Below are 23,905 nucleotides of genomic sequence, written 5' to 3' on the forward strand. Positions count from 1 at the left end.
AAAATGAAGATATTTCTCTGAATCTGTTCTTTCAAATTAGGTTCTGATATCTTAAGTGAGGGAAGAGTAAAGTTGTGTAGGATTCTAAGTTTATACCACCTATGCTTATGTGAGAATTGATTTAAGAAAATTGATCAGTTTAAGAATGCACATCTCAGAGAGTGGAAATAAATAAAATAAAGTTTGGTTTCTTTCATCAGTGGAAAAGGCCAAACAGAGACGAGAGAGGTCAGAAGGAATTGTACATACCTCAATTATCCAGAGACCCCTTCCCAGCAAACTGCTTTCTAGACAAAAAACCTTTGGAAAGATGTACAAAGTAAGGCCCGTAATACAGAGATTCTTTTTCTGTAAAAGCAACTTCTGAAAGTCCTTTTGATCTGTCCTCAAGAGAATAAGGCACCTAAATCAAATCCTTTTTTCACTCTTTTGAATATTTATGTCATATTTGCTCAAAACTTTGTGTTCATGTGTGTACTTATAAAACAAGATTACTGTTTGATTGACTTTCTGTACTCTGCATATTTTTTCTTTGCTTTCTGCTGGAAGCCTTGACTTGGGAATGTAAAGTAAAGCTCTTAAGTAAGAGCTGTCCTTGATAGGAAAACACTGTAACTTCTCAGAACTGGTGTAAAGAAAAATGGATGTTACTTTACATCTGTGTAAATTGAGATTCATCATCTGATAGTACCTATTCTCACTGCCTTATTGAGTTTGTCTTCGAACCTTACAGTAAATAATTATGTGTCTGGAAAAAGTTATGCAACATATAGTTGAAGGATTTTCAAAATATTCATCACTATTTTTTCCTCACATTATGTTTTTGAGGCTTTGGATAGCTTTTTTCCCAGTTCTTTGGGATTGGGAAATGAAGTTCATTAAAGCAAATTTGTAAAAAGATGAAGTGGGTATTCATAGAACAGCTTGGGCTTAAGGGTTGTGTGCTTAGGTTCTTCATTCTAATTAGGGATTGGGCTATTCACTTCTGTGGAAAACCACTTAATGTCTAATACTAAAGTTTAACACCTGTAGAAATGAAAGGAACAGGCATTTGGTCTACTCAGTCCTTTGTTCTCCATCACTGGGCTATAGGGTATGACCTTGCTTGTTGCTCTTAAATCTTTTGTCATGATGCTTTTTGAAAATTGTGACTCAAATGTGGTGTTGTGGGTGCAGTAGGACTGACTCCATTTTTCAATCAGTCCTTTATGTGTTTGTAACTTGGACTGGAACACTGTGTCGATAATCAATGAGATTGTTCACAGGGATATGCAGGTTTCTTGTTTCATCCCCCACACTTCACCAAAACCTTAATGTGTCCTGGAGTTTAGTTAAATCAATCACATTCCTAGGAGAGAGCTTAGTTACAATCAGTGTTTTGCTCTCAGGTAATCTACAGCCTTGTTACCCAAGGGCATTATAAAAATGAGGGTAGTTACAAGTATATGCTGTCCCATTTGTTATACATGCTTAGCAGACAGGCATTGGACAGCTGTGGTCACTCTTGATTTTGATTGTAATTGTACTTCATCTCATTTAACTCACAATCTTCATTGTTATAAAGAGATACATTGAATGTCAGCATTAAGACATACATGGCTTTTGTTACCTTTCTGTGACTTACAGGTGGTATTTACAGGTGGTATTAAGCTGTAATTGATTTCATTTCTTGAGGAGTTGTCTGAATCCCTGGTATTGAATTTTGCTTGTGTAGTGCAAAAGCAACTTTCTGTTCATGGTTTCATTGGCAGGTTTTCAGGTATTGACAGCTTAAAGTGTGCATTTGCAAAGACTTTGTATTTTATTTTGCTAGTTGTGTGTGGGGTTTTTTGTTTGGGTTTTTTTAATCTATATTAATGCAAAAGGTTTTTTTATTAATTTCTTCTATTTGTGGCAGAGAGCATTTTAAAATGCTAGTTAATAGCAATGACAGATGACTGTAATTCCTATCAGACGTTTTGAACCTCATTCCAGTTTCACAAAAAGCTTTAATAAACCTGAACTGACAGTATGTGTACGTGACATTCAAGGAAAGATGACTTTGCAGATTGAAAATTATCTGGCTTACCTTTAGGTAAAAGTGCCTTTTCCTTTCCTTTTTCTTACTTGACAAAGGACAGATGTTCTTTTTCATTGACTGATACACAAGCATCTTTGCTAGTTCCTTAGTACATCACTTTCTAAGTGAAACTAAGGCTGTGTTTGACTCCTTCTATGCAAGGGAGTGGCACCATGTAGCAGTAACACATTCTCCAGTCCCACACTTAAGAACTGGAGTGCCTTTTGTAGCTGTTTCATCAACTGTTGTTTTCACAGAGGAGTGAATCATAAGGAAACTTCATCTGTATTGTTTAAGCTACTTTAATGTTTGGTTTAAATGTGTGCCATAAAACTAGGGAACTTAATTGCATTTTTCACATGGTCATCAAGCATTTTCTGCCTTCAAAATGACGAAATTGCCTTCAGCAACCAACTTCTGCTTCAGAAGTCTTCATACGCTTATGGGATACCTGTTCAGTGATTGATTCACATTTCTGTATCCTTTCAAATACATTCAATCAAATCAGGGCGGCTAATACTGCTAAGCAGCTTATATTTTAGCATTTTGAGATTGACATCAAGAAAATAATGTATCTTTTTGACAAATACTTTCCTCATGACTGGTTATGCAAATGACATTTTTTTTCTGGCAGTCATGGATACTGCTTTTGTGTACTCTGTTATGTACTTGCAGTGTGATTTCTGGTGCTGTAGCCTTGCATTTTGAGAAGTGGAGGGGAGGGCATTGCATTCTGCACTAACATTGCATGACTAGTCAAATCTTGGTCATCATCTAATCATCATCTCTTGACATCAGCTCACAGATACTGTAGTGTAAAACCAGGCTGCTGATAGGAAAATTGGGAAGAGGAAGATTTTAGAAAAAGAATGTTCCCCAAGAGTTGAGCAAAGGGTAGTTTATAGATGCAGACAGGCCTTCCCCCTCAAATATTCTGTGGATCTCACAGATTCGCCAGTGCCTGGCTTAGGTTCTGAAGCCTCATGGAGAGAAAAGGGAGAGAATGGTCAGGAGGGGTTTGCAGTTGAGAGAAAGATCAAAGACATTGCTGGGAGAGCATTCTGACACAACTCTTCCTAGCAAAACAAGTCTGACTCACACTGCTGCTGAATTGTAGTTTTTAGTACAGTTAAGGCAGAGGCTCTGTAGTGCACCTTAGTTAAAAATAGGCAATCAAATCACAGCAATGCAGGTAAGCACTGGCACAGGGACTTAATTGCAGAATCAAAGAATCATTAAGTGGTTAGGACTGGAAAGGACCTTAAAGACCATCTAATTCCAACTCCCCTGCCAAGGGCTGGAAACTTTCTATTCAGAGCCTCATCCAGTTTGGTCTTGAACACCTTCAACGATGGGAAATCCAAAACCTCTCTGGGCAGCCTGATTCAGTGCCTGAATATCCCCTGAATTTCCTCTTAATATCTGATTTCAGTGTACACTCCTTCATCCTAAAGCCATTTCCCCCATCCTGTCTCTACGTGCCCTTTTAAAAAGTCCCTCTCCAGCCTTCTTGTAAGCACCCTGTACATACTGGAGGGCTGCTCTAAGAGCTCTCCGGAGCCTTCTCTTCTCCAGATGAATAGCCCCAATTCTCTCAATCTGTGTTTGTAGGAGAGGTGCACCAGCTGTGTGGTCAGCCTCTTCTCTGGATTCATTCCAGATCCACATCTGTCTTGTGCTGGGAACCCCATAGCTGGCAGCAGCACTCCAGGTGGGGGTCATGAGAGCAGAGCAGAGGGGAAGAATCACCTCCCTTGTCCTTGTGGTCACATCTCTTTGATGCAGCCAACATGTGGTTTGCTTTCTGGGCTGCTGGCACACACTGTTGGTTCATGTCCAGCTTTCTGTCCACCACCACCCTCAAGTGCTTCTCCTCAGGGCTGCTTTCAATCCATTCTCCACCCTGTCTTTGTGCTTGAGACTGCTGAGATCCTGCTGCAGCACCTTGCACTGGCTTTGTTGAACTTACTGAGGTTCTCACACACCCACCTGTCAAGCCTGTCAGGATCCCTCTGGATCATATCCCTTTCCTTCAGTGTGTCAACTGCCCTGCACAACTTGGTGTTGTCCCAAACTTGCTGAGGGTGCACTTGATCCCACTGTCTGTGTTGCTGTCAAAGCTGTCACCCTAGTGACCACTGAGGATTGTCTCTTGTCACTTCTCTCCACTTGGACATTGAGCTGTTGACTGCAAGTCTTTGAGTGGGGCCATCCAGCCAAGTTTTTATCCACTCAGTGGTCCATGTCTCTCCAGGTTTTGACAAGGGTGTCATGCAGGACAATGTCACATGCTTTACACAAGTCCAGGTGGGTGATATTTCTTGCCCTTCCCTTATCTTCCACTACTGTAACCTCGTTGTAGAAGGCCGTTGAATTTGTCAGGGCATGGGTATAGATGAAGTAGCTTGTGCTCCTAAGAAAATTAAAGTGTGAGATTTGTAATGATAGTTCTAGAGCAAGCACTTGAGAGTGAACTTAACGTAGTAGTTTGTGCATAAAAATAAAGCTGTCTAGCAGACCTTTTGTAAAAGTTTTACTGGCTGCCAGTATAGTAGTCACTTCTGACTGGAAAGAAATCATTATTGTATCCAGTTGAGATGTTTTAAATAGATTGTTAATTTTCAGTATGCTGGACAGTACTACAACGTTCAATGCAAATTGGAGAAAAGTATCAGTTTGTACTGTCTTTCTGGGTGAAAAATATCTGCAAAGTGCATGGCTTTTCCTCACACTCCTGCATGTAGCTTTACTCAGCTGTGATGTGCTAGCATCCATGGATGGTATTTCACACAAAGTGAAGTGATGTGTTTGGTACTAATTTAGCATCTTGATGAAATGAATGTCATTTGCATTAGGACTAGACATTTATTTTTGCATAGATGAAGGGCATGTAACTGTGAATGGTAATTAGGAGAGCAGTGTAATCTCCCCTAGCCTTATTTATCCCACATTTCTCTAACCTGTGAATTAGGGTTGAGATTCCTGACCTTATCCACTCTGCATGTGGACCTTTGCCATTTGTTCTCTGTTGTTGTCCATGTGTGTCAGCTTCTGATCGTGAAGATGTCTTCTTTGCATGTTACACTTACTGATTCTGCCATGTAAAACTACTGGGGCTCAGCAGTGCATGGAACCATGCTGCTTCTGTGAAATTCAGTGAGACATTTATAAAATTGATCATTACAATTTAATATTGTTTAACCTTTCATTCTGTGTCTGTACCAGAATGTTACGTAATGGACACTGCTTCTAGATTAGACATTTTCCTGTGTTTTCATTATTTTAATGCACTTCTGTAATAGCTAAGCTTTTTTTTGTGACACCAAGAAATATGCCATTTTTTCAGTCTTTTAGGATTGACTCACTTAACTTTCTTTGCTGTATTTCCTATTTCAGTGAGTCAGTCTCCTTTTTAACATTTTGTATTTCCCTGTTGGAGATAATTGTGTTATGACAGAAAGGTAAAACTATTTAATTGCCATTAGATTTCAGCTTATAATTTTATCAATTTAACTGAGTGTTAAAATATGACATTATGAGGCAGGAGATCTGGACCCTCAGTCTTTTCTGTGTCCAGTATTTCTATTTCTTGCACCTTTTCTTCTTAAGGAATATTTTAACTTGTTAGTATTCCTGTCTGTGGCTTTGGCTGGAGCCATTTGATATGCATCTTTCTACAGACATGCTTAGAAGCTTGCAGTGTTTTCATTCTTTCTCATTATTCTCCTCTTGATTCTGGGAGTCCTTTTTATCCCAAGGCCATTGCTCGACATGCTTGATATTCCAAAAGAGATAGTCATGCTTATTATTATTGGACATCAGCTGGAATCTTATTTAATGAAATGTGGTAATACTGTGATGCTCTAGTAGGACTGTGCAGATCTCTGAATAATTCCACTTCCAGGCACTAAAATCCTTATTTGAAGTGAATTCTTCTTTTTTGATAATCAGTGGCTTTTGTTACCTGTAACCATGAAAATAGATGGAAGACTTTGGGGAAAGAGGAAACAAAGGATTTGGGTTAAGGATTTGCTGAAGAAGTCCATAGATACAATATAGGTGGTTGTCACATCAGCCTGAAATTCTTGCTTCTGGCAAACCAAATGCCAGGATCAGTTCCAAGTGGGTTTTGCCTTTAGGTTTTGTGAGACACTTGGCTGATGAGAGGTACCTGAACTGAATGTCTTGCTTTCATTCTTGTACTTTGACCATTTTATATATAGAAGTATTACTTTGTTCCCTTAAGAACAAAAATTCTTTCTGTATATGTTTCCATCCGTTTTAGAGTTGAACCCATTATAAAAACCACTCCTGGATAATTAAAATTCGTACAATGCAGGCAAATGAAACATGAAGTCATTTGATCTTGAGGAAGTATATAACTGTATTTAGTGTACAATGAGATAACAAGAAAAAAACCTTCTACACAACTTGGCAAAGAATATTGAAAGTATAAATTACTGTATGAAACAATTAATAGATATGATTTTTGATTCCCTTTAATCCTTAAAGTCTTTTAAACAGCTGACTTATTCTTGCAAATATGACCTTTGAGACATGTAATTTATAAAAAACGTTGATTTTTGCTTTGTACAAAAATGTGACTGCCATATTTTTAAAATAATAGGCTGTTTCTGGTATCTTAGAGCTCTGCTTATACTTTAAGAATCTTGCTATTAGTGTGTTTACCTGCAGGGTGTTTCAAGCTGGCCTTGCTCCAGTGGCTTATAACCAAAACCAATCCCTTAATCTTTCACCTCGGTTTTCAGTGTACTGGTATAAATGGAACATTTATCTGGAAGTGGTGGTTAATGGCTAGACTCAAAATCGCAGAGCAGTTGTGTGTTTTGGAACAAGCTCTGCTTTACCTGAATTCCACAGATTTCATGTATGGTAGTCCTAAAGGGCAGGAAAAGTAAAACTTGGTAAAACTTCCTCTAGGTATAGGGAAGCACTGAAAGGCAGGGCACTTTAAGGTTTAGTTTTGTTTCTTTGCCCCACTTTAGATCCACTGTGAAATTTCTGGAAGCTTTTTATTGACAGCGTTAATTAGCATTTTATTAGGTCACAGCTTCTGAAACCTGCAGAAAATTCAAGGTACAAGTCTGGAAAATAAACTTAAAAATACTTCATCTCTTATCAGTTCAACAATAGATTTGAACATAATGAATTTACTTTAAGCCAAATGACATTATTCACAGATTGAACCCGTATTTGCTGGTGTTTGCATAGTTCAGAAGTGCTGCTTTTCTAAACTTGATTGTGGGTCTCCATGTCTGTAAACAGCATTGTAATGCATCACTGAACATTCAGCTGCCCCCCACGCTTTGTTTGAGAGCAGGTATCTGTTTTGAGAAAAACTAGGTTTCAGAGTGAAAAAATGCTGGAAGAATAAGACTACTAATTAACATCCTTTTATCAGAGAAGGTTGTTCTTCTAAATCAAAAGCTGTCTAAAGAAGATGCTGTGAATAAGGATAGTGTGTTTCAGTCAAGTCCAAGGGAAAAGAGATTTGTGACTTGTGCTACAAAATGAACAAATCCCTGTGCTTCCTCCCCCTGCCCCTTGGACAATTTTAAAATTTTTCTTTCCTAATATGAACAGCCAAAATTAGACATTTTTGGCTGACTCTCAAGTGTTATAATTATCTCTGTTTCATGTTTATTGCCTGTTAGGGACAACTACAGAAATTTTAATTTATACAAAAGTGTCTATTTCTCTTAATACAAAACTTTCTTAATTTTGGACTTAAGTTATTCCAACTGACTTGACATAGATCAGCTGCTAGAAACTAATGGCTTCTGGCCCCAGTTTCTATGTCTTCTCAGAGCTCAGTTCGGCGCTGGAAAGTGAAAAGCTAGACACATTTCTTAGATTTTCTAGAAGTAGTGCTTAGTTGTACAACTTCGTCTGTTATCAAAAGTCTTCTATATAGTAGCATAAACTATAAGCAATATTTGTTACTTTTACAGTACTGCTTTCTCAAATAGGGGAAAGCCCCAAAAATAGTGTGGCGCGTGATGAGACTTTGGGAAAGTTGGACAGAAGATTCCTGCAAAATTGAACTTGAAGGACTTGGAGGCAATATTCTTGGTCAATGAAAAGAGAAGTGGATGTGTATAACATGAGTAATAGTAAAAGAAACATAAAATTTAAAAAGAGTCTGCCAGTATGCTGGAGAGCAACTGGGGTGTGAACTGGGATGCCAGCAGTGTGGTAGCTTGGTTGTGTTAGAAATAGAAAACAGTGATTTTGAATTTCCTGCATGCTCTTGTGGGAGAGGTGGGCACACACTGCCTTCACAGTACATTTGTGGTTTGGTGTTTTTTCTGGCATGGTTATACTGATGTACTTGTTTCTCATCTGAAACTGTAGGTCTACTTTTTCTATTTATGTATATCTTTAAGGAGTAATAAAATTGCCATGCCTCTAGAGCTGCTAATGGTATTCAAGAGCTCAGTTAATTAGAAAAAGAAAAAAAAAAACCTGGTTCTTCATCATTTCTCTGCTGAATCCAGCATCTGCACTGAATACACAATTCTAAGTCAAATGCTCCTGCTTGAGCCTCCTGTTAACATGCAACAGGGATTCAGACAAAATATACAGTGTTGTGTGAAAATGTTAATGGGTATAGGAGCCAATTTTTTATAGACTGCCGAGGAATATTTTTAACACTTTGCTAAGCTTAGCACTATGGTTCTTTGAGCTAACTCTTAGAGCAGGTTCTGTGACTAAAGTTGGAGATAATCTTGCTGCTTCTTTGCTCTCAGACCCTTGAAGAAACTCTAAAATAGATTTAAGGATTTTAATAACAATATTTATACGTAAATGCTGCAGACAAATAGCTGGGCAATCTTTATCTATTGGTCCCACTTTAGCCTTTTCAGTATAATCATTAAAATTAAAAAATATATATTTTTAAGATAATGTTATTTTGTGGCATTGTATGACCCACATGAGTGCAGGGCCGACTCTTCCTCTGCAGTTTTTTATGTGATAGCCTTTGCACAAGGATGAGGCTTGGTCCATCTAGCAGATGTTAACGATTCTGTGACAGCAGTAGTTTCTCTTTCGTTCAGTAGCCAGGTGAACACAGTGTTTATACAGCCTGCTTAAATTGAAGTATTTTGTTAATAGAAAGAAACCATTAGGAAAAAAGAGTTATAAAAAATGTTTGCACTACTTTTCTATAAGACCATGTTCTGCTCCTCCAATATAATAAAGCTTTCTTCTTTCTAGAGACCTTCACCAAGGTACTGTCTGCCTTATTTTTGTCCATCCTCATATTTTCCCTTTTCTTTTAAAGTAACAGCATTAGGTGTTTTTTTTTTTTTTTCTTTTCTTTCTCTCCTACTTTCCAGACACTTTGTTTTTCTAGTGAATCTGAAGAGGTTGGTTCAGAATAAGCAGCTGTCCTTGCACACTGCCTGATAGTTAATCTATTCATGTGCTGAACATTTCAGTAAATCTTGTCAACCAGTGTGACATCTACCATAATTGGCATGCAGCCATATGTGGATTGTGTTTTGTTTGACTGAAGACGGATTTGAGGAAAAAACAAACAAAAGCTTTAACGTTTGTTGCTGTATGTGTTGCTGCTGTGATTTCCAAACTACTTGTGCTCCTTTACACAAATATTTTTGAACTTTCCGTATGTTAAGAAAGCAAGTTGTTGGGATTCTTCCTTTGGAAAAAAAAATGAAAAATTATATGGTACTTCCCTGTTGGCTGTTTGACTAGAATATGTATTTAGGCTTAGTGCTTTCATCTAGGAGATAAGGAACAGATTCTTTCTTTACATTAGTTCTGTTTGACTGTAGTTTTTGCAAATGGTGAACCAGTTCAGAATTGTTTTTTATTCACAATTTTTTTGACAAGAAAAAGTTAGAATTCTACTTCCCTTTTTGGTTGTGTGTTGTTTGTTTGGATTTTTTTTTAGTAGTATCCCCTAAGCCATTGCAATGCTCAACAGCTGTAGTATGCTAGCCTTGCTATTGAGCCAAATTCCTAGGAAAGAGCTTTCACTTTGTGTTATTCCACTCCAGAACAGGAAGGGTGAGCACAGCCTCTTCCTTTTATCATCTGAATGAATATGTCTGGGGGCTTACTCTTTTTTGGGGATGTTTCTATAAGTGAAATATTGTCTAGAATTTTTTCTATTTTCTATTCTAAAATACTATTACACTATTACACTGTTTTCTAAAATACTAAAGTCAGTGTCTGGAAAATGACCATCTGGGTTTGAGAGGGTTTATATGGTTGAAGTATATGTATGTGTGCACAAGATAACTAATGCTGCATGAATAATACACAATAAATATTTTTTCTAATTAATTTAGACTTTCTTCTTACCATTTTTACTATGAATTCCTTGGATATCATGGCTTTCACAAATATGTAGCAGTATTCCAATCATGTTCTAGAATTACCTGCACAAAGCTCTGATTAGCTCAGTTAACAATTGAGAAAGCAATTAAAGAAAATTTAAAAAGAATCAGTATGACTGGTCGCTCTCCACCCCTGTTTTCAAGTTTTCTTTTTCCTGAAAAGAAAACCAAACCAACTTCTCCACACAAAAAAATCCCACCCCTACCATCACCAATTCCTTCACCAAAAATCACTAGTTGTTTTTTAGCACTTTTTTCCCCTTCCTCAGGAAACCACTATTCTGTTAAATGTCCTTCCTATGAGGAGAGGATCACTCCACTGTTCTTCTAGTGGTCAGTTTGTGTATGTTTTTTTTCCTTTGAATATTTAGAATAGTCAGAGGCAAATATTGCATTTATGGGTGATGGTGGTTTTGAACATTTTTGTTGTTGAGTATTTCTTTTTAAGAAGAAATAATGTTTTCTAAGCCAGTATAATTTAATATCTATGGATTTTCAAATATTTACCAAAAGTCATATAGATAATGTTGTTATCTAGTCAAAGTAAGTTATCCTCCATGCATCCTTGGTGATTTATGAAAATTTTTTTTTCCTCTTCAATATTGTGAATTATATTTAGAATTGTTCTGTAGCTTAATGTTGGGGGAATTTGAATTTTTTTTCCTTTTACCAGCCACACCTAGTGAGTATTCAATTCCTCCCTTTAAGAGTTGACTTCAGGCTAAAATTTAGCATTGGTATACCTTACATGCCATTATTTTTCCCCACATTCGTTGCAAGGAGATTGTAGAATTGCTAAGAATTACTGAGAACTCAAGTTGTTTAAAGATGTTCAGTTAACATGCTGCATGTTTACTCTGCCTTTCCTGGTGAAATGACTGGTTTTCCCATTCTACCTTTTATTGCAGTGGGTTACAAAACAAGCACCTTTGCTGTAACACACATTAGCCTTGTTCTCTTGGTGGCTTTGCAGGTGTGGGCAGAGGCTGGTGAGAGCCCAGTGCTGGTTGTGGGGTGTGTGTGTGCCCAAACCTAGGTGAGCTGGGGCATGAGGACTTCAGGAACTTCTTTGCCTTGTAGAACAGCACTTTAGTACTTTACAGAAATACTTTAGATCTTTCTTTGGTACTGAAACTGCGTGCATATAATTGGGTTTCATTAGCACTGAATGTCTTTAATTTTTTGGTGTGCATTCTCCTTGGTGTCAGTGGCTTTAAAGAGGACAAAAATATCATTTTGTTCTATGTGTTTTGGCCTGTTTTCCATCTTATTGAACACAGAAGGGTCTATGTCATAAAATGGTGCATGATTGCTCTGAGCATTGCATTATTTTTGAAGTAAAAGTCAGCAAAAGTATACTTGAAATTGGATTAATTTAAGAAGATAAATAATTTTAAAGTAATTCTGTCCTTTTGAGTTTATGTAGAGTAGATTGAAATAACTAATTTTAATATAGATGTTCTATAACTATCTTACCTAATACAAACCACATGTAATTTTTCATAGTAGCTGAGGTGGATGTAGCTTATGTTAAAAGTATGCAAGTATGGATGTGTAAATGAATAAATTATGTATTCTGTAGTGTATGATACAGAAAGTAGATGATTGAGCCTGAAGACTTCCTTTTTAGTTAAAGCAAATATATGTTTCTATGGCAATAAAAGCAAATTTAAAATGTAGGTGGTTCTGACTGTTGCTGGTCTAAAATAAGGGTGGCAGTTGCAGAGTAGTACATTTCATAGCCAAAAAACCCCAAGATTTTTATTAAAGAAAAATACATCTATATTGCCCCATACATAATTTTTTAAAAATTTTGGAATTGTAAGCAGTTTCTGATATATATTTTATATATATTTTTTGCCTCCTTAAATTTTTCATTTTTTCCATTGTCTATAGCAAAGATATATATAAAATCTGCATATATGCAAATCTTTTATATATGCAAATATTTTATTGAGTAGAGTTAAATGGTTAACTTATTACCTTTGCATCTTTCATAGTTTATTGAGACTTTAAACTTCTAATGCTTATGAAGTGATGATTATTTTAAGTAGTACTCAAGAGACAAGAGGCATGAGAGTCTTTTATCAGAAGACAAATCAAGGCAGTATTTACCAAACAATACAAGATTGGTGGGGTTGGTAGGGGATAGCAGGTTGCAAATAAATAGGGTAGAACATAATGAGAAGTGTTTATCCTACTCTAATTAGAGTTCAGGATAACAATGGAAACCCCATTTCATTCTAGATTAGATTGTTCAGAGCTTCACATCAACTGAAGCACTTTATTAGAACAATCCATTATAGAACACCCAAATATCATCTATTAATGAGTGAGTCGCCTCAAATTAATCATGTGCCCTACCTGTCATACATATATCATTTAAACTGTTTGCTTTTTTTTGTGTTCCAAATCTTCACCAACTCCATAGGCTAGACTACAGAGGACTCAAGTTTCAATATCTGTGGAATTTTGTCTTTTTAAGAAGGGAGTATGGGCAGCCTAATTTGTATATTAAAGATCATATATTTCTTGTTGTTAAAGCATAGTGTGCAACCATAAAAAATGAGTGATATCTTTTTGGTTACGCATACATTTTGATTTTTTGTGCCATACTTCGACAGACTTTTACAGGAACTCAAATTCATTTGGTAGGGTTGGGAACATGTGCTAGTCCAAGGTTGAAACCCCATCTTTCAGTTGATACAATGTCAGATTTCATACAGTCTTCTTTTGCAACAACAGTCAAGATTTTCTTAAGGTTATAGCCTGAGAATATTTTGTGTGAAAATATCAACCTAAATTTACAGAGATTCTGGTATTATCCATGAGATACACACTGATATTCCTCATCACAGTGGGTACTTATGTAACTGTCCTTGATAATTCAAATAATTGATGTTGACTACTTAAATACAATAGATGAAATATCTTGAAAAGACTTAGGGTTTGTGCTACTTGATTGCTGCCTGTGGTACTGGATGATGGATTTGTGCTCCAGTTCCTATCCAGCAGGAACAATCAAGACCTAAGGAAAGAGCTTTGGATGTCTGAGCTGCTGGGAGCCAAAGAAGCTGTTGGTGTTGAATGCTTTATCACGGAAAAACAACCAGTTTTATATTATATAAATCTGTGAATAAATGCACCAAATTATGGTGGATGAATGATTTTGTAAGCTTAGAGATAATGCATGTACTCCAAGGCTGCATCATGATAATATGTTGACATGCAGTATTAGATGAAATCCTGGAAATAAACAGAAAGACACGTTTTTAAATGTAACTTCATTTGTTCTATATTTGAATGCAACTGTAATGTAACCCAGCAGCATTACAGAGGAGTTAGATTTTTTTTTTTTTTAAATATTCATTTATTTTAAGGCGAATTGTCTGTATTTTACAAATTTGGGATGTTATCGCGCAGTTTAGGGTTCTGTTCTGATCCAGGAAACATTCCCTACTGTCTGCAACCAGGTCTGTTGGGCTGTGAGAGCCTGGCTCAAAACACAAAATATCATCTGGTCTTTATAACTCTGTCTTTGACAACTCCTCTCAAATGTGGCTGATGGAGGCCAAGATATTCTCTGTTCAGATACAAGCAGATACATTAAAAAAAAGAGTACTGAAAAACCTTCACGGGTCTTTCATGGATGTAGATGAAATTTATAATGGGTATGTGAAGAGATGTGGCATCACAAATATGTTTTAAAATAAGATCTTCTTATATGCTTAGATTTTAAAACTTTTTTTCTTATCAGCTGAAACTGGTTTTCAAATTCAACTCAGAGGATTTTTTAAACATCTAGATTTAATAAGCTTGCACTCTTCTGCCCTGATGACAAACTTATATTCTTTTCTTCCCTAATTTCTGTACAGAGAAGTTAACCTGCAAAACCTGTATATACCTTTTTCCTATGTGTATTTTGGAACCTAATGAATCTGAAGAGAAGTACTCAATTTTAGCTCAGCAGTTTCAAAGCAGTTTTCTTGTATCATGACTTGGATAATTTCAAAGTCTTCTTTCCATCCTCTTTGGTTCTTCCCAAATGTATTAATTTTATTTGGTGATAAAACTTTCCCTCTAAGTTTTAAATGGTTTTGCAAATTTGAATATAGTTTTATGCTGAAATAAGTTTTAGAAATAATTTTTACTTATATTTCGTAATAATGATATTGAGACACAATATTAAGGTTATATTAGAAAAAATTTGTGAGTTTTAATTGTAAGACATAACAATAGATAACTACTCAGCAATTTTGTGTAAATCCTGTATGATATATGAAAAAGTGTAAAATTTGTTGCCATGGTGATAAGTACAGTAGGTTTTTTTCAAGTTTTTTTTTGTAGAAGCTTGTAATAGTTGAAGTAGCTGCAAAGTGAAAAGTGTTATCTGCAACTTGAGTTCCATTGAGAACATAAACCTTGAATGACATAGAAACTCCTCATATAATAAAAGTCGCCTTTAGGCCTGAATTATACTAATACATTATAGCTAACTTTACCTGTGCAATAAACTTGGATTTGACATTTAAATTAATTCATGAAGGTTTTAAATTTATAGGTTCAATTGGGAGAAAAAAAATTAGTGGCTTACTTAAAAGATTTAATTACATGAAATACAGTCTTGTTTTTCTTCAGGGAATGTCTGTGTGGGTTTTTTTCTGTGATTCATTTTTCTGTGTAGTGAGAGCAGAGGATGTTTGGTGGAGCCTGTAAGGGGTCTGTATATTTTCCTATGTTATATTAGTAATAGTGTGTAGGAGCATCTATTACTACAGTAACTGCATCACTACTGTGATAATACGTCAGCAAAGTTTTTGTGTTTGGTAAAGTAGCCTGTAATTGTGAGCTACTGGTGAGTCTTAAAACAAGGAGATTTTGCCCTTTCTTCTCTTCTTAAAAAAGCATGTTTTGTTGAACTCTAAAAATTGCACTGTGATGGTGAACTGTTGGGAAGCACAGCATGGGACCCAACTCCTTAATATCTCAAGCAAACCCCTTTCTCCTAAGTTCTTCCATTTGGAGTGTTTTGGACAGGGGATATATAAGATGGGCTGGAAATAAAGGCTTCAGTTCCTCTTATAACTCTTCCCCTAGGTACTGGATAGCCTATAGGTAGTGGTTCTTACTCAGCTTCATTCATGAGAGATCAAGATCAGCTTTCTATTTTACAGAACAAATAGTTGAGGCAGTGTGATTTAATTTCTGGTAGAATTGAGAATAGAATCAAGGTATCAAATCTTCAGCATATTTCTGAGACAGTATAGTTCACATACTGTAGGTGTCACCTATGGAATGTACCTGCACCATTTACTATTACTGTGACATGGCATCTTCCAGTGGCAATAAATGTGCTGCTAGATGACTGTTCTTATCTCATCTCCTAGAGATGATAGACTCAAGTCACTGCAGGCAGATAGCTGCACACTTGGGTTTTTTCAATTAACAAAATGCATGTATGGGTAGCATCAAAAGAGCATTTAGCAGTAATGTTAGAAGGACATGCAGCAATGAAGTGTTTCCATTTATATGGCAAGAAGGGCATTGAATTGTCTGTAATTCTGCTCATGTGTTTGCTTGTGTAGTCCCGTTAGCTGTGTCTTGATTCAGCAGGAGTCAACAGCGTCTAGGAAAGAGCAGAACTTGAGTATGCATGGTGTTTTACCTAAGTAAATATCACAGATATATGTATGTATCTCCTACTTTCTGGTGATTTGGGATTTATTATCCATGAAACTCTCTGGTCACATGTAAACTTTTAGTACATTATGCATATTTAAATGCTAGCTGTGGATTAACTCCAGTAAGGAACCTAAGTGTTTAATTCTATAACTATTTTTTTAATCTGATTTTTTTTCATCTTTTCAGGTGTTCTTATGCATTTCGTCTGGTTGGGGTTTTTTAGGGTAATAACTAAGTTTTCTAAAAGTTTACAGCAACTAATTTGGGGTTTTTTAAACAGATTTTTGTGTAGGATTTGTCTCCTGTTAACAAAGTTCTTCAGTCTGTTTCAGAAAAAGTATTTGTTGTTTTGCAATATGATTAGGAAATGCCTCCATATAAAAATTATACATCTCTTGATTTCTGAATGACTGTATTTTCAAAATCCTTCATGCAGTGAAGTTCTGTTAATCCCGCTTTACACAGAGTGAATAGACAAGGGCCTGGCACCAAAGGATATTTCTAAAGGTTGCCTGAAACTTGTGATAGCATTCCCACAAATACCCCTGACAATACTAGACCATCCTCAAACTTTGCAGCTGAAGTACATGAACATGCTGTGTGCACTTTGAGGGGAGGGCAGTGGGTGTGTGCCAGCTGTGAGTGGAAGCTCTTCAGAAGCTCCAAGCCTGGATGTTGACAAACCTGGCTTCATGCTGACACTTCTGTCAAATGTACCCAAGTGAGTGCTGCTAAACTAAGCAGTGTTCGGGCTGTTTTTCCATGGTTCTTGAATAGAGTCCCACTTCATTCAGGGCGACATTCTCTTGTACATCTGTGTTTGGAGGCAAGTTTGGGTAATCTCTGTGTGGATGAAACTATGACAAATTGTCTCTGTGTTGTGGTTGGATCCTAGATGCTGTGGGGGGATTTCTCTGTGCTCTCACACAAGTCTGAAACAGCCAGATGGTGTGGGACAGGGGCTGTCTCAGACATCTGCCTCAACTGGCTTTACTGTTGCATTTGAAGCCGGTGCTTTGACGTGTTCTTTTGCAAGTTTAGGGTGTTGTAATGCTGTTCCAAGTGTTTTAGAAACCCAACACCATCAGTGGAGCCTGTTCCTGTGCTCTGTCAGCTGAGCTGTCATGCAGACTTAATAACACTCTTACAGTCTCTTTAAAAATTGATACTGAACAACACAAAGAAAAAAACTTAAGATGCAGTTGCCAAAAATTGCATTAGATAGCTAACTAGGTCAATGGATCCCCAAAGACAGATGCAGACAATCACTTGCATTACATCTTGACTGGTTTTGAGGTGAAGTGTAATTTGTATAAAAGGCTTTCTAGTCAAAACAGGAGTCACAAATTAATCCCTGATGCATGTTTGAAGTATAGACCTCCTGAATGATGAGCTCTAGGGAATGCTTATTGCCCTGTCACTTTTAGTTAGTTCATATTTTCTTCATTTCTTTAACCTGTTTTTATTACTTCTTGGGATTTGCCATTGGCTTTTGATTTCTTTAATTCTTGTGATACTTTGTCAGGGTAGGTATTGCTTGTTTCTTCTGCTGCTTCTGTAACAATGACTAATGAATTGTTTTCTGCAAGGCATGATTAAGAAAAATTGAACTGAGACTTGCTACTCGCAACTGCAGGTTTGCAAGTTTGGCTGTACCTTGGGGAAATCAGAACTCCAAATTTTGCCCACGCTTACTTCTGGTCTGTATCTGTCATGTCAGCCTACGTAAATGAAATTTCTTTTCTTTTATAGCTTGTTTATGAGAGATGTCAAATCCAGAAGGGTACGGAGTCTTGTGCATTAGTCTTTGAGAATAATGTCCTAAACTTTGCCCCCATGTTCTGCAGGAGGCAGTGATCACCTCTGCTTTTAGGCTGCTTGTTTGATTTTTGTGATAGCATTGTGCCATCGGGTAACACTTTGGTAAAACAGTTTCCATTTAGTAGAGCACACCATTTGTGCATGAGTGATATGGTGGAGCCTCTCAACAATACCCTGAGTTAACATCCTTCCCAAAGGATCAGTCTGGGCACTTTGCACATGCTGGGACAGTGTTGTCATAATGGAAGAAAAGACTTGGGCTAGTAGAAGCCATAGCTGAAGTTTCCCCAATAACTCTGAAAGTCTCAGTAGAAGACTAAGTCCCAACAACAATCAGACTCTGGAAAAGAGCAGAGAGAAGGGAAGTGCTTTCTCACATGTTAAAGGGTAGTTTTAATGGCACTGTTCTTCTATTTCTATCACAAGGTTATTTAATGAATCTTTCTGTTCAAACCTTTTTTGGACTATCCATGTCCAGAAAGATTTATTACTTCTGAGGCAAGCAAGACCATCAGATGCTCTTCTTTGGTATGCCTAAGAGGGATGTCTGAAATATTCATTCTGAGTATGTTTGTATGCATTTGCAGGTAAAATTTACTTTTCTTCAATTCTTGAAATTTAATATGTGCACTGAATGCAAGCAAAATCCTTTAAAAATACACTATACGGATTTTTTCTTCTTTTGTATATAAAATATGAAGTGCACTTCAAGAAGTAACTGAATTATTTGTATAGTTCATTCTGAAATGTCTTGCATTTATTCAGTTTACTTTTTTCTTTGATGCCAAACCACTGGTATCACAGTGGTGCTCTTTCAGAAAGCAGGAGCAAGCAAAAAAACCAAAAAAACATTTGTGTTCCTCTTATTAACTGAAAAGTTATTATCATGATGTAATGTGTTTTGGTTTTCAACTCTTTAGTATCTGCATGTCTTTGAGACTTGCCTTCCAGCATATACCAAATGTGAACAATCAAAATTCACTTGTTTCAGTGACAGACTAATGTGTTTAATACCTTCTTAAATATTTCTTTCTATCCTTGTATAAGGGAAGATGTTGGAGATGCAGATGTTAGATCTGTATCACAGTGCTTGAGACTGGAATAACTGATTTCATTTTTAGTGTAAAGACTTTTCTTGTTTAAAGTTGTACAGTGCATTTGTAGAGAAAGTTTGTAATTTATACAATCTTTACAGTTGGTCCTTGTAGTTCATGTTACAGGGACTTAATGTCATTGATGAACTTTGAGAGAAGTTTAGTGTGAGTGGAGTGTAGTGTTAGGAAGGGTGTTAAGAGGCCTGGTTTGCATGTTGAAATTGGGTAACAAATGCTGAGTTAGGGTTGTTCTGCTGCAGCACTGTGTGTTGGGAGGGCTTGCTTGGCTGAAGAGTCAGGATGGTTCAGTGTCTCCTTGTACAAATGCAAGAGCGTGTGGCAGGCTGAAATGGTTACTCAAGTATTGATGTCTCGTTTCTAGACAGAACTATATGTTTTTGCTATTGTTGTGTCATATTGGCTACTTTAAAGAGCTTCTCTGTACCTGAGGCCTGGGAAGAAGCGTGTCACGTAGGTGACATTTGTGATGATTGTCTTTGTCCACTGAGAATAGAAAGCCTCCCATTTTAAATCAGTGTCATTGCAATACCATCTATCAGACATGAATGGTGAAGTGAAATACTGCTCTTTCAATCACAGAATTGAGTTGCTGTCCTTCACTGAGGAAGGCCACAGGTTTAAAATCTGAATTCTTTTACTGTAGCACAGGGGGATGACATTACTTGAATTTCTTCTAGCTGTACTCACAGGTTAGTTTGCAGAGTGAATTATCTGGAAGAATCAGTGTAAAAAAATACTCAGACTCTCTTCTTATAATGAATAACATAATGTATCACATCTTTGGAGGCTTTCACTTCATCTGTAAAATACTGTGTTCTGTGTGGTGTATACTGGTGGAAGATTTGGGCACATGTGAGCGAAGCGTGTGGCAGAGGGTTGTTGGGTGGCTTTGAGGTAAACATTTGGCTTGGCAGTGGCATAGGATGGCATTGTCACTGCAGGCCATCTGTAGAAAACACAGAGGAAAGAGCTGTTGCCTGAGTCAGATCTACCCTTCTGTGTCCTTTTCCAGTAAGGGCAACATGTGTTGATAGCCTTTGTTGGTATGTGTGTGGGATTATGCCTCTGGATCATTCCTCTCCCACATTTGCTACCTCCCTAGATCCTTTTGTAGAGGATCTATTTTTTTATCAAGAGGATTTGTTGTTTATATGAATTTTAGGTGTTTTTTGCTGAAAGAAATGTTGCTGGATCCCACATCTTTCCAATGTCTATTGTGGGTGGTGACTTATAGCCTAGCCTCGGTACTTTTCACAGGAAACTTACGTGCTGTTTTTTGATCATAAGTGATTGGACCACTTCCATTTTCATTTATTATTTTAAACATGTAGAATGTAGTGTGTTGTGTTTCTGCAAAATGCTCTGTTCAGTCACGCAGGTTTCACTGTCACCTGCATCACCTTGTCTGCCAGCTGCTGCCCCAATACATAGAGGGACCCAAGCTGCTGCTGGATGCTGCCACATCTGGTCTAGAAGTGAAAGAGCCAGCATGTCATCCTCAGAGGTCTGCAATGCACCTGGAAGCAGCAGCTGTAAATGCTCTGATATACTTTGAGTCACTGTGGGAGAATCAGTTGTATTTTTGTGGCGCAAGTAAAACTTTCTCATAATCCCTCCAATGTGACAGCAGTAAATATTTTTCTTCAAAGCTACCAATTGAAAGCACAAGTTCATGCTTTGTTTTGTCCCAGTTCAGTGCTGGCTCTTGCTCAGCTTCTTTAAAAGTTTTGTGGGATTTTCTTAATTCTGCAAAGGATGGTTTGCAATATGGAAAAACGTAAGAGTGTCATCTTCAGTCAGTTGTTAATTGAAGTCATCATCTAAAGCCAATAAATAGTGAGTCCCCTTTCCTGTGGTGTTTCTAACCACTGGCTGGTGAGGGAAGCATTTGACACACAGGAGTTGGGGCCTCATGACCTGCTGGGAAATGGCCAGGGGTCTGCAGGGGGCAGCTGGAAGGTGGGGGTGAGCTGAAGTGAAGCTGAGATGCTGCAGGGGACAGCAAGGGGGGGATGCATGCCTTGAGACTTGCATTAAAATAGTCAGAAGGTGCATGCAGGTCTGACAGAAGAAAATCTGGTGTTGTCACTGAGGAGAAAGAATAATTTGTATTTGAAGGCCTGTATCTGAAGCTATTACATTTAAAATGTACTAAAATAGTGGTCTTCCCTGGAGCTCGAGGGAAGACCACTATCAAGACACATTGCAGTAACATTGATATTCTAATCTCTTCAGTGTTCACATTGCTGTTGGCTTTGTAACAGTATGTACCTAAATGTGTTTCCATTGGAAAAGATTTTTTTATTTTAATTGAAAGCATACTTTTGGTTTCCAAAAGCTTTCAGTAGTAATATGGTAAGCACTTCTTTAAATCGATTTTAAAAAGTAAAAGTCAATTTATTCAGCCTTGCCAGACCTCTTCTGAGGGGTCTACTATTCTGTTCTCTTCTACTATCCTATTATATTCCTATTCTACTATCTACTAATACTAAAATTCTCATTTTTTCCCTAGTTGAATGTTGGTTGTCCCTGAAAATCAAGGATGAAAGAAGAGGGAATAGAACATAACCAGCTCTCAGAACTTGTTTTTATTTTTCTGCTGTTGCTCCCCCAACTCCTGTGTTTTCTATCACTATTTACTAGGCTTGTTTAAAAATATGTACAACTGTAGTAAAGGGAATAGGACCTTATAATTCTTTTGAAAAAAAAAAAAATTTGTTCTGCAGAAAAATGTATCTTCTGTTTCTTGTCAGAAACCATCAACAGTAATGGTAAGGACATGACATGGCTCTCAGGTTTTACCCTGAACCTGCAAAACTAGTAATGAGGAGGCAACTGAAAAAAGACAGGAAAAAAGCTTCCAAAACTCAAACCTCCAGGGAGCTGCTGCACGATTGAATACATCGTGCTAATGTTACAAAATACTGAATTAATTTTGTCCTATATTTCTTCTAAATTAATTTTAATTAAAATGTAATAGTTCATATGAGCAGTTTATAATTGCTTTTTTCCTAGTGTGGTTTGTACAGAATCATTCCAGCTGCTATCAGTAGAAGATGCATTGACTGCATCTGCATTAGCATTTTGGCTCTGAGCAGCAGAATAGCTCTGCAGTGAGTCTCTTTGCCTCTCCCATTGTCATCCCCACATCCTTTTTGATCAGATCAAAAAGTGGTGTCACTTCCCATGGACTAACTTCTCCTGGCGGGACATTAAACCTCAGGTCTGCTCCAGGGAGTCATTCAATGTGCTTGGACTCTTTTGGAGATGTGAAGGTTTAAATCAATGATAGAGTCTCAGGGCAGCTTCTAACAATCCATGCCTGGCTATGTTCTATTTAGGGGACTGGCCTGAATCTAGTTAGACATAAAACCTAAAAATGACATGTCATGGATGTCTCTGGACTTCAGCTTCAAACAGCTTTGATCTGGTGATCCCTGCTACTGCACTGCCTTACTTGCTGACATGCACATGGTCATACTGCTTCCTAAACTGTGTAATGCCCAGAGGAATCAATTATTTTACAAATGAGTGATGATCTGTGTTAAAATGCATTGTGGTATTTAGTGTACAGGCACGTTGTTACCTGGAAGATAATTGAGTGCAGGGGTTATGTGCATCCTCCTCTTATCCCAGTCGAACTTAGCACTTCTCCAAGGATGGGAGGATTCAATAGTATTTTCTGTCCCTGAAAGATTTACTTTCCTTTGTGGTGGAATTCATCTCCAAGTTACCATACATTTTCTTGTAGCTTAGTGTGTCTGATGCAGAGATCAAATTGTGTCTTAGTGTTACTCTGCAAGTTTTACTATATTTGATTTTAAATATCCACCATTCCCTTTAGATAACTGTTAATGTTCTTGAATAGTGATGCATTTGTTGGCTGGTAGTTACCTCTGCCAAAACACTTGGAGAAATCCATTTATGACTGTAGACCTATTAGGCTTTTTCCTTCTTCAATGATTGTCTGCTGGTGTCTTCAACCTGGTTGTGTAGGTGCAAAGTTCTTAAAGGTGTATATAGGTGGAGAATGGAAATTAATTAGCTTCTCAGATTTGCAGCAGAACCTGCATGATAACCTGTGGTGATTTCTCTCAGTTACAAAGTGACAGCTCAGAGAAAGCCAGCAAATACAAGGTCAGTGAATGGAGATACTAGGAAATCAACTCCAAAACATAGATGGCCTGAATTTCACAGCTTTTTTCCAGCTTTGCTCTCCTTATGTTTTTGTTTACAAGTTACAAGAATTTTTCCTTTCAGCTGCTCAAAAGGTTGCTGGCAGCTGGCAGAAGGCACAGTTAAGCAATGATGCTTTTGCTGAGAAACATGAAAATATTTTCTGTATCCATAGAAAGATGCAGATGCTTGTTCTATTTGACAGTGAAAATTAACTTTCATTGTTTCCTGACCCAATCCAGTGCCAACCAGATTATTGTAACTCACTGGTGATATGAAGCAGTTTTGCCTTTATGTTCATCAGTCTCTGCAGCCAGACAAAATCTCAGTGTGGTAATTGTCCCCTCCCTTTTCTTTAGTTAGACAGGACTTAGGACTTTATTTTTTGTCCTGTTTATTTTATTGCTTATCCTTCAAATATCAGTTTTTCCTAGCAAGTTGTTTTGCCTCTGGGAAGTAGTTAAACATCCTGGAAAAGTAGCTCCTGTGTATTGTAGAGGGTATGCATATCTGGGTAAAATTCTGTCCCTTCTCTGCACCACAGGTATTCTTCGTGACTGATCATGGGTGGGAAATCTACAATTTTCCCTAAAACCAAAAAGGTTATCTTAAATTTCAGCTAGGCTAGTGATATTTTTTCTTTCAACTTTAGAAAAACCACGTGC

The 23,905-nt window shown here is 37.3% G+C and overlaps 1 protein-coding gene across 1 annotated transcript in view; it reads left to right on the forward strand.

The window, feature by feature from the left end:
* The window catches only part of SLC2A13 (solute carrier family 2 member 13), a 137,605-nt gene that overhangs the window by 32,047 nt on the left and 81,653 nt on the right, over positions 1–23,905 (forward strand). The window lies entirely within an intron of this gene.

This window comes from Catharus ustulatus, chromosome 4 (genome assembly GCF_009819885.2).
Source record: "Catharus ustulatus isolate bCatUst1 chromosome 4, bCatUst1.pri.v2, whole genome shotgun sequence".
NCBI lineage: Eukaryota > Metazoa > Chordata > Aves > Passeriformes > Turdidae > Catharus > Catharus ustulatus.